Raw genomic sequence first — 14,719 nt, 5'->3', positions numbered from 1 at the left:
GAGGCTGAAATCCACTGATGTGACGAAAGTCACGGGACAGCGATGTTCACATACGCAGGTGGCACGAGTATCGCGTACACAAGGTATAAAATGGCGGCGCATAAACAGAGCTCTCATTTGTGCTCAGCTGACTCATGCGAAAAGGTTTCCGACGTGAATATGGCCTCATGACGGGAATTGAAACAGTCTGATCGCCAAATGGTAGTTTGGGTTGAGCGCACGGGACATTCCATTTCGGAAATCGTTAAGGAACTCGGTATTCCGAGATGCACAGTCAAGAATACCGAATTTTAGGCGTTACCTCTCACTGCGAACAACAACGACCGAAGGCAGCGGCGTTTGTGTAGAGCTGTCAGTGCTAACAGACAAGCAACACTGACTGAAATAACCGTGGAAATCAGTGTAGAAGGTACGACGAACGTATCCGTTAGGACAATGCGGCGAAATTTGGCGTTAATGGGCTGTGGCAGCAGACGACCGACATGAGTGCCTTTGCTAACAGCACGTCATCGCCTGCAGCGCCTCTCCTGGGTTCGTCACCATATCGGTTGGACCCTAGACCACTGGAAAACTGTGGCCTCGTTAGGTGAGTCCCGATTTCCTTTCGTAAGCGCCAATGGTGGGGTTCGACTGTGGCGCAGACATCACGAAGCCATCAATCCAAAGCACTGTGCAAGCTGGTGGTGACTCCATAAAGGTATAGCCTGTGTTTACATGCACTGGTCCAAATTGCTCTGAGCGCTATGGTACTTAACATCAGAGGTCATCAGTCCCCTCGACTTACAACTGCTTAAACCTAAGGACATCACACACATCCATGCCCGAGGCAGGATTCGACCGTAGCAGTCATGAGGTTCCGGACTGAAGCACCTAGAACCGCTCGGCCACTGTGGCCGTCTTTACATAGACTGGAGAGCGTCACCTGGTCCAGATGAACCGACTGTTGACTGTAAACTGTTACTATCGGCTACTTGGAATTAATGTTGCCAAACACAGAACGAATTTAATATGGATTACAATGTGCCATATTACTGGACCACAATTGTCGCGATTCGTATGAAAAACATTCTGGACAGTTGAGCGAAAGACTTGGCCACTTAGATCGCCCAACATGAATCCCATCCAATATTTATGGATCATAATCCAGAGGTCACTTCATGAACAAAATCCTGCACTGAAAATACTTCAGCATGACGGCTAAAGATGCAGCTCGGCTCAATATTTCTGAAGGGGACTTCAAACGATTTGGGGACTCCATGCCACGTAGAGCCGCTGCACCACGCCGGAAGAAGGAAAGTCCGATACGTTACTAGCAGCTATCCTATGAGTTACGCCAGTATATGTAACAGGTAGCAGAGGAACTCGGGTATTAGTGCTAGTCCGGCATGAAGAGGAAGTATTGGCAAATTACCGCGAATCAGAGGAAAAACAGAATCTGTTTGTATAATGTTCCCTTCTCTCATCTTGTGGTACTGTACAGTAGTTTGAAGTGTACGTGTCCCGTTAACTACTGTTTAGCCGGGAAATGTACCTTATTGTCCCGTCGCAGCTGTCGGAATCAAAGCAGCTTTCGTGTCTGTAAAAGTTGGTGTGCGCGTGTACCCATGTGTGTGTGTGTGTGTGTGTGTGTGTGTGTGTGTGTGTGTTCACACGTGAGTTTGAGAGACAGAAAGTAACTTCTGCGGCAACGCCGGCGATGAACAGAGTGAATGGCTGGAGTCTGGACACCCCCGGGGACAACCGCCCCTTTTCGACGAATCAGATAAAGCACACTCGGGCGGCCATTTTGGTAGGTGGCGAGCAGCAGGGGATGCTGGGAACCGGCGCCATGATGCAGCCGCAGGGTTAGCTGGTGGAGGGGGACAGGGGGAGTACGGTTGGGTTGGGGTGGGGGGTTGATTTACAGCAGGCTGTTAGGGGCTGCCTTTTGTTGCTCTGTTCCGGGGGTGGCCGGCGCGCCTATTGTCCGCCGGGCTTTTGCGCCTGCCTGGGGCATCTCTATAGCGCCGACTGTGCCCTCGCCCCCGTGTACAGCCAGCGCCGCTAATTCTAGAGCGGCACACAACTCTGCAGAACTCACTCTGTTTCCCACATTCCCTGTGCTACTCTCTGCGTGGAGTACTGCCTCCTCCTGGTCGAAAGGCGAGGTTTCAGAATTGCTAAGTCCTGCTGTTTAATACTAATTGTACCTCTTGCAACGCCTTGCAGAGCACGTAATGTCACAATGGAAGCCAGTCACTCCGTACGAATACCTATCAGTGCCTGAGAGTTGCGTTTCCAAGTCGGAGGATCACACAGGCTCAGTCTTAGGGTACTTCAAATGCCAGCCTTAGATTCGCAGTAGTTACAACATCTGTTTGAGGATCTCTGCCGTGTAGGCGTAGCGTCTTCAACTCCGAACGTCCTGGGTGTCGGGTTCAATACGACCCACTCCTTAGATTTTGAGTAACGGGACTGGGTACGTTCAGAAGTGAAATATTTTGCAACATGATGCTTCACAGCGCTGATGGGTTTACTGAATATTCATACCCACTATCAGCTGATGCGTACAATGACCCTCTTTAGGAACGCGATAGAAGGTCGTTTCACTGGCACTGACATTGACCCAAACAGGCAAATATTATACAGGCTGTTCTGAAATTCTCCTTACAAGCTCCTAGGACGAGGAGAGGGGACTGAATAGACAATATTTTGAATTGGAACCCACGTTCAAACATGCGTGCTCCGTAGGTATCTTACAGAGTAGTCATGGTTCGGGGTGATTACGTCGGTCTGTCTTACGTCATTTGACGTCTGTCAGACCTCTCCGACCTGGCTCGAGATTCATTCACGTGTCTGTGATTGCTGAGTAAATGTTTGTAGAATACACCGACGTGATCCTTCTGAATGACGAAACTCACAGCAAAGGAAGTGCTGCTTGTCGCCTTTATCAAGAGCATTCTCCACAACGTCCGACTCCATAGCATACCCTTTTCGCTACAATTACGCAACGGCTTCGAGAAATGGTACCTTCACCGTCAGCAGCCGTGAGTGTGGTTCTACAGGTTGAGAATTTTAACTGTAAACAACAGTCTCTGTGAAAACTGATTGCGTTTCCTTTTCGTTTCTTCGGTTATTATACGTGGTATTCTAAAACAAGTAGTGTACTGGTTCAAGCCAAATACATTACCCGTAAAACTGGTGCAGTTACCACCATCTTTTCAAATGGTTGTACCACGGAAACGGTACGTTTCTGGACATGGGTTCCAATTCAAAATATTATCTACTCAGTCATTTTTAGAAATCCTTCAAGTTCGTAAGGAGAATTTTACAGCATCCAGTACATATACTGAATTATGTTTGCTACTTGATAATGCAAGATGTTAAAACAATTTTTGTCCAGTGCAAAAGGTGGCCCATGTGGACTGCGAATAGCTGCAAATTTCAATAGAGTTTATTGAGCAGCTGATGGGGTATAGGAAAAAGTATTTTTTTTAAGTATAAGGAGAGAGTCGTCTTTAGCGAATGACCTTGGCAAAGGCGTCGGACGAGCGGACATGGCTGAGATGGGAAATTACCCCCTAAGACAGAAGAACCACCTTTGATCATTGGCATCAGTATGCAGAATGAAATGAAGATAACGGCATTAACAACATATAATTTGTATCCGTGAGAATTGCGGATGTGAATCACGAGCCGTGGGAAAACACAGTAAGAAGAGGACCGGAGAGAGTGAGATGTGCTGTTAATGAAAGATGGCGAAAAGTAAGACAGCTGGTCAGGTAATGACTGAGAAAGTTCTGCGCAGGAAAGGGCTGACGAGAAGAAAGGTCTGAATGATGGGGTGTATGTTATGACATCATAAAGTAATTTCGATGTTACTAGAGGGTGTTGTAGGTGAAAAAAACTATAATGAAAGACATAAACAGGAATTCAAGACGTGCTACCTCGAGGTTCGTACAGGAGAGGAATCTATGGCGGACCACATTAAATCAGTCAGAAAACCGGTAAGGTAAGTAGTTCGATAACGAGATTAGGCCTACGTGCGAAGTAATAGTGGTCCGCCGTGTAATTCAGCGTTACTGAACTTTGCGAGCGGCCCAGATCATACTGCACTCATTGGATAAATCGAGCGTGTGTGGTCCATTTGATGCACTGATTAAGGTGTTGCATTGGGGAGGAAGTGGGATCAGATCCTCGTTCCATCACGCGGGTTAATGTTGTACCCTTATTTCCTCTAAACTGCTTAAGGCGCAACAAAGGTTTCCTTGGGAAAGGACACGGGTCGATCTGTTCTCCCTCTCTTGGTGAATCCTAATCTGTGATGATCACATGTTCGAGAGGACTTAAAATTTTCTTTGAATATGGTTCGATGATTCTTTTGCCTCGTTCTCTACTGTCAATTCTTTGTCACGTTCTGAACTGTCACATAGTTTCGGACGGAATTGTAGGATAGCACAGAATTTAAACCTGAAATTGATAGTTGTAGGCGCAGAGATATCATTCAAAAACAGTAACTACATCCGAGTCGTTCGTTTCTCCTCTAGTACCTCGACGCAGAATTCAACACGCGTTGCGTGTATATTACAGTCAGACAGTTTACGACGCCTTTACTGTTTCATTAGTCACCTTCAGTAATTCTATACAAAAGAAATCGTTACTTTCAGTAGCACTATAATCCCAGTGACTTCATCCACACTTCGTGCAGTGTAAAATTTCCTTTAAATACCCCACATCTAGTGATGAGCCACTAGAAAGCTGGCTAACGGGACAGTAAAAATTTTAACAAGCGTTATACAGATACTGGTAGTATTTTTCAAATGGATGGTTGTTACTTTCTTCTTAATGATTTAGTTGATTGTCCCTTTTGAGCTCGAAGAAAGAAGGGGGGGGGGGGGGGGGGGGAAACGGTGACACGTCTTCTCTAACAGCCACGGTAAAACATCTAGATTCGGAGACACTTAAAGACATTTGAATGTTGTGGAATCTTATTTCAAAACTTCTAAGAGTCCATTTTCATGTCAGAAGGCACTGAATATGGCTCACTAATGAATTACGAATGTACCACAAGATTGAAAACGCGCCTGCAAATATATTTTCCGCAGCTTCCAAGATCTGGCATTAAGTAAATCATCATCTCATAAAGTGGAAAGTAATTTACAGCTGTTTGAACAGTGCTAAAGATAAGTGTCGGTTTGTGAAAGTAGTATTAACTGAAAACTCCTTGGAAGCCATTTTGTGGACAGTAATTACGTGACCGGATACAAAATGAGTCACTAACAAATTATGGACTGATTCGTCAGCTGCTGTCACGATTTTAAATTAACCTGTCAGCTTCAGCTACACCCAACCTATAGCATGAGGTTCAGTTTCTCTGAGAGGAATGAGTATTTCTCTCCAGACATTACATTGGTAATACCAAGGAAGACGATCCACGTAAAACTATCAGAGCTTCTGACTCAAGAAATTTCTGAGTGAAGACGCAGCGCTAAGAGCAAGTCTTAAGGAGCGAAACCCAATGTAAACATCTCAGTAATTTTGACCGAGGGTAGTTTCTTCCCAGCGAAAACTACAAATCACCCACCATACCTCTTTTCCTAAACAGCGTGTGAAATTTCTGACTGGGAAAAATGTACCAAAGCATTTCATTACGCCGTTTTACGTTATTTGTGTGGCTATATTTCAAAACGATTAACTTTGTTCTTCTTTGTATCTGAAAAATGAGTCTGAAATGCTGAACTTATCTGGAACTAAGGAGCTTAACGTTTTACAGGAATGCAGATTTTACATAATTGTTAGCAATATATGAGAGATTAGAACTGTCAGCGATGAGGTCATGCCGGCACTGTGTAAACAGAAAACAAATGCCGAAGCGATGTTGTTCACGAGAAACTATATCTGTCTGATGGTAGATCTCCCTCCTGTATAATCGTTTGAATACACAGAATATGGGGACAGTGAACTAGGGGCTTACATTTAAGATGTGCTAAAATTGTTATTAAACTCAACTGGCTTAAAAATGTGGGTTGTAGTATGTAAACTATGCTACAGATGTGGAGAAATCAAAGGAAAGAATAAATTTACTTAAAAATGTAATATGTGAGTAACAGGCGAATGTATGTCAAAAGTCCTTATAAGGTATGTTAATGAAGTTAGTGTACTCACGTATTTATGAAAAGTGCCGTCATATCATTGTCCCTGGAGAAACGAAGTACTTAACTTGAAAAACAAAACTCAAAGTTTTCGCTACAAAGTTAGACTACAAATGATAGTACTGCTGTGAGCGGCTGAACGTAAAAAGTACAGTATTGAAACTGTACTAAAACTGTAAGTCCGCAGAGCATTTCAGTAGATGACTTGCTATGATACAGTTACGTTTATCTTTTTTCGCTTTTGTGTGGACCAGTTTAAATAGGAAATTTTTTAATCGAATAGAAGTTGAACACATGGTGAGTTTCATTCCAGATGGAGAGACTAATATCGGACAATTTGCACAGAAACACATATGACTTTAATACGTTCTTCTCAGCATATCACCAACGCCCTTCTGTTTTCTTACTTAAGCACCCTTTATCATTTACCAGTTACTGCAGACCGTAGATGAGTTTTCTGTTCACAGGTGACTGCTTCAAATCTTCACAGTAATACAAGTTTGTTTGGATTACTCACAAATGTATGCAACATAAGCATTAATTAGATTTCAAAAATGAAGGGCATTCTACAGACTATCGCAGTTTAGAAGGAAAATGATACAGAACATCATCTTGGTATGACGATAACAACACAATACCTTATCTGAATAGATATTCACATATTTACACAAAGAGAGACTTACATTTCTTATTCCTGCAGTAATTGCAATTTTTAAATGTTACGCACAACCAGTTCACTGAGTTGAAATGAATCTTAGAGGTTGCTTACATGCTAAGTACCTCAAAAGCCAACTGAAAGATAAAAATATGCCTTCGTATCTACTGTTACTTACTAACTCAAGAATACTTGAAACTCTAACTTTCAAAACATACATTTTACATCATAGAAGAAGTTATACTGGAAAATACATGTTATTCTTATACCTTAAATGCCCCTTAAATAATACACTACACATAATTTACAAGAAAACTGTTCTGTATATATTTTCGTTGTCTCACACAAGTTAAGGCAATTTTTGTCACTGAAACATTAAAATAAACTGCAGTCACTCAGAATATCTTAATTTTATTTGTATACTTTAGAGATTCTTGAATCCATTCTTCAGGTTATTTCAACATTTCTTTTCCTACACATGTGAATTACTTTATTTATGTTTACTTTTTATTTTGGCTATAGCAACATTATCAGAGAGGAATAAGATTCTCTTACTTATTCATTTACCACGTGTGAGAAAAGTACCTATTGCTTAACTTTTTCCATGCTTACATTGCAACTCTGGAACTACTTTTACCTCACCAAATAGTAAACTTTACTAGCATTCTTCTTTTTAAACAATATTTACAAATAATAGTAAGCTGCTGCAGATTTTTTGTAATATTAATAACACTTTGATAACATATTCTTAGTGACTCATCCCTCGAATAACTTCTACCAACATTGCACAGTCATGATGGTTGTCTAGTTTCTCTATCGCTGCAAAGTTGTAACTTCTCACTTCTAGGAAATATCCTGCTTGCAAATGAATTTTTCTTACATTTTAGACACATTAATCTAAAAGAATTCTGTGACTGTACTCAGACATTAAAACTTAGCTTAGGCGCATCGAAAGCATTGAAGGCCATCTCAGTTTTTGATACGTTATGTTTAGTTTTGCAGTTTTTATACTCTGTATGTGGGAATTGAAAATAGCAGTGGAGGAAAGTGTTAACCCTCTAATTAGTAAGGATTAGATTGACCACTTTACCTATTGCGTGTTCCTAAACAGCACATGCTGACAAGTAGTAATTCCCTGTGCATTTCTAGAAAGCAACATCTAGTATATAGACTGCTTTGTCGTGTTGAATTTATATTTTTTTCTTGAAATTAACCAAACACGTAACATGCAAGATCTTAAAATACGCTCACGTGGGTTAGCCCTTTTTGCGTTGACCACTTCACTTGGTCTTCCTGCTTAGCCAGATCACAACCACCGCCATACACAGGGAGGGAGGTAGAAAAATAAGCTAAAACTCATTTAATTTGACTTTCGATTAATTACTTCAGATGGCAGTTCAACAAAGAGAGGCAATAGAAATCTTACTACTTACTCACTTTTCCAAACTTATCACAACCGTTGCCGAACGGAAGAAATTGGTGTATCGGCAGCACTTGCTATCCATATGGCCATTTCTGAAAAAGAAACAATAAACTGCAGCTTGTGGAAGAACGCACAAAGTCACAGGCGCGAATTTGTCTGTTCAGCATTATTGTAATTAATTGCTGTCAACTTAAGAAATGGTTTCGTCGCTTGTACAACAGTTTTGGATGATGCGTATTGCAAAGCGTTATGCCTTCGCTCACAATCTAAGTCACGCCTGTAGTCATATACCAAATCTGATGCAATAGTACAAGAAATACCTTGTGCTGTGAAACAAAACAGTATAAGATATACGTTGTCAGTATCACCTAGAAAAACGCGAACAAAGATGATTTTCCACCAACATTTACAGATAACATAAGTTAATGCTTCTTTCTCCCTGTACGACAAACGTCATATCCTTAGAATTTGCATAGTGTAATACGATCGCTCATTAGTAACTGTTTTTGTTTTGTGCGATCCAATGGGAAATGTTTCCGAGTAAACGGAATCACTGTACTGTGGGCGTCTACGTAATCATCTTTTCCTAGAGAAAGTCTTAACCAAGTTTGCAAACCAATATCTGCATGAGGGCATATTACACAAAACCGTGGGATTGTATGCTAGAGAAAGGCTTAGAAACTGAAGTGTTTTGGAAGAATAAAAACAGATCGTCTTCCAGCGAGATGTATGAGAATAAAGTCTTCATTCAGGATCAAAGCTTGCTCCGTGGTTACGAAAATGGGTTCACGTAGTTGTAAATACTTCTATACCGTCTACGTCAACAAAAGTACAGGAAATGATTTTCATTCACAATTCATTCTACTGTCAGAGGTAACTTAGCAGAGCCAGAAATCGTGCACTGAATTTGGTACATTGCACCCCCACATGACACTTACAAATTGTACGTGTATCCTAAACATTTGATTATTGCTGTTAAAACAGTGGGTGACCTTAGCTCTTGGTCCATCCTCCAGAGATATGGAAGTGGAACCTGGATGGTGAAACCCCAGTGATAATCAGAATTATCTCCCAGCTGTGACTGGAACAAATAAGCAAATTTTCTCACTTAACTAGATCGTTCCATTCTGTTCCTTCTCCCCACACCACCTAACTTCATATAATTGTTCTGTCAACTCCACTGACATACATCTGCACGTATCCCATGAAGGACCACCTATTTTTATATTAAAGGTTTCCCATCCTCTGGATACTACCTTCCCAGGCACTGATATTGAATTCGTGGGGACACGGGTTCAAATACCCGTTTGGAGATAAGTATTTTTAGTCTTCCGTGAGCTCCCGACTAGATTAAGGCAAGTCTCGGAGATAGGTGGAGTTACTGCTCCTTACGAAATGTAAGGTTGTTTTTCTGTCTCCAACAGCCCAACTACGGACAGGATGTCAGGGCCCTAATCTGCAATCTGATCGTTTCGTAGAATTAATGGAAAAAGTAGGAAGTGGTTTGATATTTTCGGTAAAACATAAATGTTCAGATAGTCACAATGAGGGGACAACTGTTTCGGATCACAGACGCAACATAAGAGAAAAGCGCGCAGCGCAGAACATACCTGCTCGCGATCAGCTGTTCACGTGAGCCGACGCGCCGAACGGGGACAGCTGTCAGCGGCTAGTGACGTAGCTCCTGACGTCACCAGGCTGTCCTTCGCTCAGTTTACAACGCACTCCAGGCGGCCGCCGGCCAAGAAGGTGTGTGTGTGTGTGTGTGTGTGTGGGCTCGGGTTGCGTCGGAGACGCGGGAAGAGAAAACAGGTAGGCAGAGGAGTTGTGGGAAGCGTGGCGGTTCCGGAGCGGGCGTTCTGGAGAAGGGGACAGATGGGTATGGGCCAGGGGCCGCCTGGCTGGAGGCCAGCGGCGGCGCGTGCGGCGCGCCTGGAGTCTGGAGCCGGTGTGCGCCGAGGCCCGGGCGGACGGCGGCGTCGCGCTGCCGACGGCCACCCCCTCCACGCACCCCCAGCAACCCCTAGCGGCTGCGCGCGGGGCGGGGAGGAGGCGCGGAGGGGGGCGAAATTTTAAAACCGCGGCCCTGCGGCTGCAGCGGCAGGGGTTGCTGCGGCGCTGCGACAGCTCCTCCGCCCTCCCGCTTTTCATCGAAGTCCTTATCCGCGCCCTTTATTCCGTCTTCTCTGCATCCCGCTCTCTCTCTCTCTCTCTCTCTCTCTCTCTCTCTCTCTCTCTCCCTCCCTCCCTCCCCCGTGCCTCCTTTTTCTTTCTGCAGAGCCAGCGGCGTCCGCGCCGAAATACCGGTGGCAGCGCGCGGTCACTACCGCCACAAATTCGCCGGCCTCCGAACAAAAGTGGCGAGCTACTGTGCGACCAGGCGGGGAACCGACAGAAAAGGAGAACAGCGCCCAGAGGACAGGGACAAAGAGAGAGAGAGAGAGAGAGAGAGAGAGAGAGAGAGAGGTAGAGGGCAGAACGCAGGCGCGGAGAGCAATAAGCGCGCATTGGCATGCACGTCCGAGATCAGGGGGTGGGAAATGATTCTCTTTCGCCAAAACCCTGCTGTCTGATAGGACAAGGGAGAGACCCCGCGTTTTCCATTCCGCCTTCCTCCCCTAACCACCCCGCTTTCCCCCTGGACCTGCAGGGGAATTTTCCATCCCCTCCCCCGCTTTCCCTCCAACATCCCTCACCCTCTCTCTCTCTCTCCAGCATCCATTGTTGCAGCCAATCCCAACCGTGCCCATCCCCTTTGCCGCAGACAAGTACGTCCTCTTTTTATCAGGACTGCAGGTGCGCTGAGGGAAATTGGGGTGCGCACGCCCAGTGTGTGTGTGTGTGTGTGTGTGTGTGTGTGTGTGTGTGTGTGTGTCTGGGGGCTTGGATTAGGGCGGTTGACTTCCACTCTGCATAGATGGCAGGGCGGAGCCCCGTAATGACGGCGGAAGGGCTGCCGCAGCTAATGACCTTGATAGCGGCGCAGCTCATAAAGGCACTGTCCGTAAGCCTGATTGCAGAACGCGCATCCCAACGACCCTGCATGGTCGCGGCTTGATCATCGGTTTGAATAATAAAACTCGTCAGCCGCTGCTGGCGCGAAACTGGACCCCGAGCGGCTGACGTCCCCGTCGTCTCTGATACGGCTCTAGGCAGAACATTCAAAAGATTGACATCCGAAATTCCTAGCTCAAATTTTTGTTTTTTCTTGCTTTTTTCAACTTTTGTATCATACTGCCTATATCGTACTACCATACATCTACGAGGGCCATTCGTTTCAGCAGACTATTTTATTCGATGTAATGAAATGAAACATGTTTTCGAACTTATGTTGATATCTTAATTACTCTGCTACGTAATTTTCGTTCAAATATACACGCTTCCCGCAGATGTTTAACACAGGGTACACAAAACTACGAAATAAAGGCATGAAATAGCCAGCTTTTGCAGTAGATTCATTACATATACGGTTACAGACCTGATATGGCTGTGTAAGCTGTTATCACATCTACGAAAACAAGAGAAACAGCGAACAAGAGAGACAATGAACAGCAGAAAAAGGGAGTGTAAATGGTCCCCTCTACACAGAGATAAATCATAGATAATAGTTCTCATTAATCATCTATACGACGCTTATCGTCTGTGGTTGTCTATTAATAAGTTTTGCAAAATTAATTATTTTTGATAACAGGTTTTTCCATCCGTCTACATGACGTCTTCTGTTAATATCATACAGTGTCGCATGTATATTATTCAACTATCTAATATTTAGACATATCGGGACGCCGTAAAGTCCCCTAGAATGACCACGCACACGAATTAATTGAGACTGTAATTGTCTTTGTACTGGAGTTCCTACATACTTACACTGTTCTTTTACTAATATGTATTACATTTTTTCTCACTGAGCTTATTCACAATTGTCCATGTATAACACGCATGCAAATTCATTTACTGTTCTTTCGTTTAATAACATAGCAGACCAAGAAGAGTGTCACCCCAAAGTAGGTCACCTCAAGGGCCACCCTCACGCCAAAGTAAGTCACCCCAAGTACTGTCATCCAAGATGGCGGCCGTGACGCAAGTACATAACGTCACGTGACGACAGCTGATGATGCGAGTACCGTTATCCAAAAATGGTGGGAAGATAGGTCAATTGGGCTCCTTCCACTAACCTATGTCACCCCATCCTACGGAATCGCGGAAGTTTGAATTTCCTATACCTTGTGCATAATCCGTTCCTGCCAAGTTGTTAAACCAATCACTAAGGTCCTCTTCGAATTCCTGTCACTTCCACAGTGCGAAAAACCGACCGGTTATAATCGATACTAGTATTTTAGTTCTTCATAACCGGCATTTTTCGATATTTGTTTGGTCTCAGTTACAACAGGCGTTTTTTTAACACAACATCATTGCTAAATATTTACCTTTTAAATAGAACTTTTTAAAGAAAAGGGAATAATTATTGCCAGGTGTACCGGTATGGAAATGGGCGTTAAGAGCCGGCCGGTGTGGCCGAGCGGTTCTAGGCGCTACAGCCTGGAACCGCGCGACCGCTACGGTCGCAGGTTCGAATCCTGCCTCCGGCATGGATGTGTGTGATGTCCTTAGGTTAGGTTTAAGTAGTTCTAAGCTCTAGGGGACTGATGACCTCAGAAGTTAAGTCCCATAGTGCTCAGAGCCATTTGAACCATTTGAGCGTTAAGATACAAATGTGTGGACAGGGAACATTTGTTGTGAACGAGCCTTAATTTTTTTTTTTTTTTTGTTGGTATGACATCTGTCAGACATATTTAGTATACATCAACTCATGGAACAAATACATCATATGTTTTCATCGTGTTAACAATGTCGAATTTTGTACCAGAAAGTGATGATTTGCGGAAAGCATTAATTTTCTGTTTTCATTTGAAAAAAAGTGCTGCAGAGCCGCATAGATTACTTGTCGAGACATATGGCGATCATGCTGTATCAGAAGCAACATGTAAAACATGGTTTCAACGGTTGAGAAGTAATGATTTTAATGTAAGAAATGAAGAACGTGGAAGACCACCAAAAAAGTTCGAAGACGCCGAATTGCAAGCAATATTGGATGAAGATGATACTTTCAGTCAGAAGCAAATGGCAGCAATGCGAAATGTTGCACAACAAAGAATTTCTCACCGGTTGAAAGCTATGGGAAAGATCAAAAAGTGTGGAAAATGGATGCCACGTGAATTGAATGAAAGACAGATGGAAAACCGTAAAACCATTTGCCAAATTTTGCTTCAAAGACATAAAAGAAAATCAATTTTGCATCGAATTGTTACTGGCGATGAAATATGGATTTATTTTAAGAATCCTAAACTGGAACAATTATGGGTTTATCTGGGACTACCATCAACATCGACTGCAAAACCAGATCGATTCGGCAAGAAGAATATGCTCTGTGTTTGGTGGGATCAGAAAGGTGTGGTGTATCATGAGCTTCTAAAACACGGTGAAACTGTGAATACTGATAGCTACAGACAACAAACGATCAATTTGAACTATGCATTGATCGAAAAAAGACCAAAATGTGCCAGAAGACATGGCAAAGTAAATTTTTCTTACACTACAAGGCACCTGCGCACAAAGCAAAACTGGTTCAGGATACAATCAAAACACTTGGCTGGGAGCTGCTACCCCTCCCGCCGTATTCACCAGATTTGGCCCCTTCCGACTACCATTTGTTTTCATCAATGGGACACGCAATTGCTGAGGAACTCTTCGATTCCTACGAAGAAGTCGAAAATTGGGTGTCTGATCTGTTTGTTTCAAAAGGCGAACATTTCTATTGGCGTGGTGTCCTCAAATTTGCCAGAAAGGTGTTTTCTAAATATATAGGAAGCAATGGTCAGTACTTTGAATAAAATGTTTTTACTTTTCAATTTCATCAGTGTTTCATTTTCACAAAAAAACGCTCATTTCATACCGGTACACCTGGTATTCGTAAAATTTCTATTGCATTAGCAATACCTGAAAGCAACGGAAATTTTACGAATAACAATTACTCCCTTTTCTTTTAAAAGAAAATGGGTAAAGGGATCAGTCCATTTTAACAACAATGTCGACAGGAAGGAGCGTACGGATTCGTGCAGCGTTGCTGAACAATGACGTCCCTCCTGCCGTGTGTTACACGTGTAGGTTTAGTGTGCAAGAGTGGCCCCCAACCTGGTGTATACGGCAGTTCGTCGCTGCCGTCGAAGGACATCTGTTGTAATGCAGAAAGGCACCAACCATAACGCGGAAACATTTTTACGGTCTGACGTAGCAGTGGAGCACAGTACTTCATATGCTTTAAAATATTAGATTTCTCTGCCCGTGCTATGGAATAATACAAGAGGAAGAAAATTGTGGTAATAGTAATTGATTAAAACTTAACAACTATTCATTAAAATGAAAATAGAAAGTGCATGATTTGCTGTCTGTGTCTGCATAATATGATTTTAACGTTTCAAAACTTACAAATAAACACGAAAAATAGACTGC

The 14,719-nt window shown here is 43.3% G+C and overlaps 2 long non-coding RNA genes across 3 annotated transcripts in view; one reads left to right on the top strand and one right to left on the bottom strand.

The window, feature by feature from the left end:
- Nucleotides 1-10,170, bottom strand: part of LOC126293361 (uncharacterized) — a 28,062-nt gene extending 17,892 nt beyond the window's left edge. Inside the window, exons 1-2 of one of the 2 annotated variants that reach the window (XR_007552279.1) lie at nt 9,820-10,170; nt 8,220-8,301 (exon numbers count right to left, since the gene is read on the bottom strand). This is a non-coding gene — a long non-coding RNA (uncharacterized LOC126293361). The remainder of the gene's footprint in view (nt 1-8,219; nt 8,302-9,819) is intronic. The other variant, XR_007552278.1, reaches the window with a different exon arrangement.
- LOC126293363 (uncharacterized) overlaps nt 1-14,719 on the top strand; it is a 1,719,051-nt gene that overhangs the window by 1,142,789 nt on the left and 561,543 nt on the right. The gene's annotated exons all lie outside the window — the stretch shown is intronic.

The sequence above is a fragment of the Schistocerca gregaria genome, chromosome 10, assembly GCF_023897955.1.
Source record: "Schistocerca gregaria isolate iqSchGreg1 chromosome 10, iqSchGreg1.2, whole genome shotgun sequence".
In the NCBI taxonomy this organism is placed as follows: Eukaryota; Metazoa; Arthropoda; class Insecta; order Orthoptera; family Acrididae; genus Schistocerca; species Schistocerca gregaria.
The sequence above is the reverse complement of the archived record's forward strand: the minus strand, read 5'-3'. Positions and strand labels throughout refer to the sequence as shown.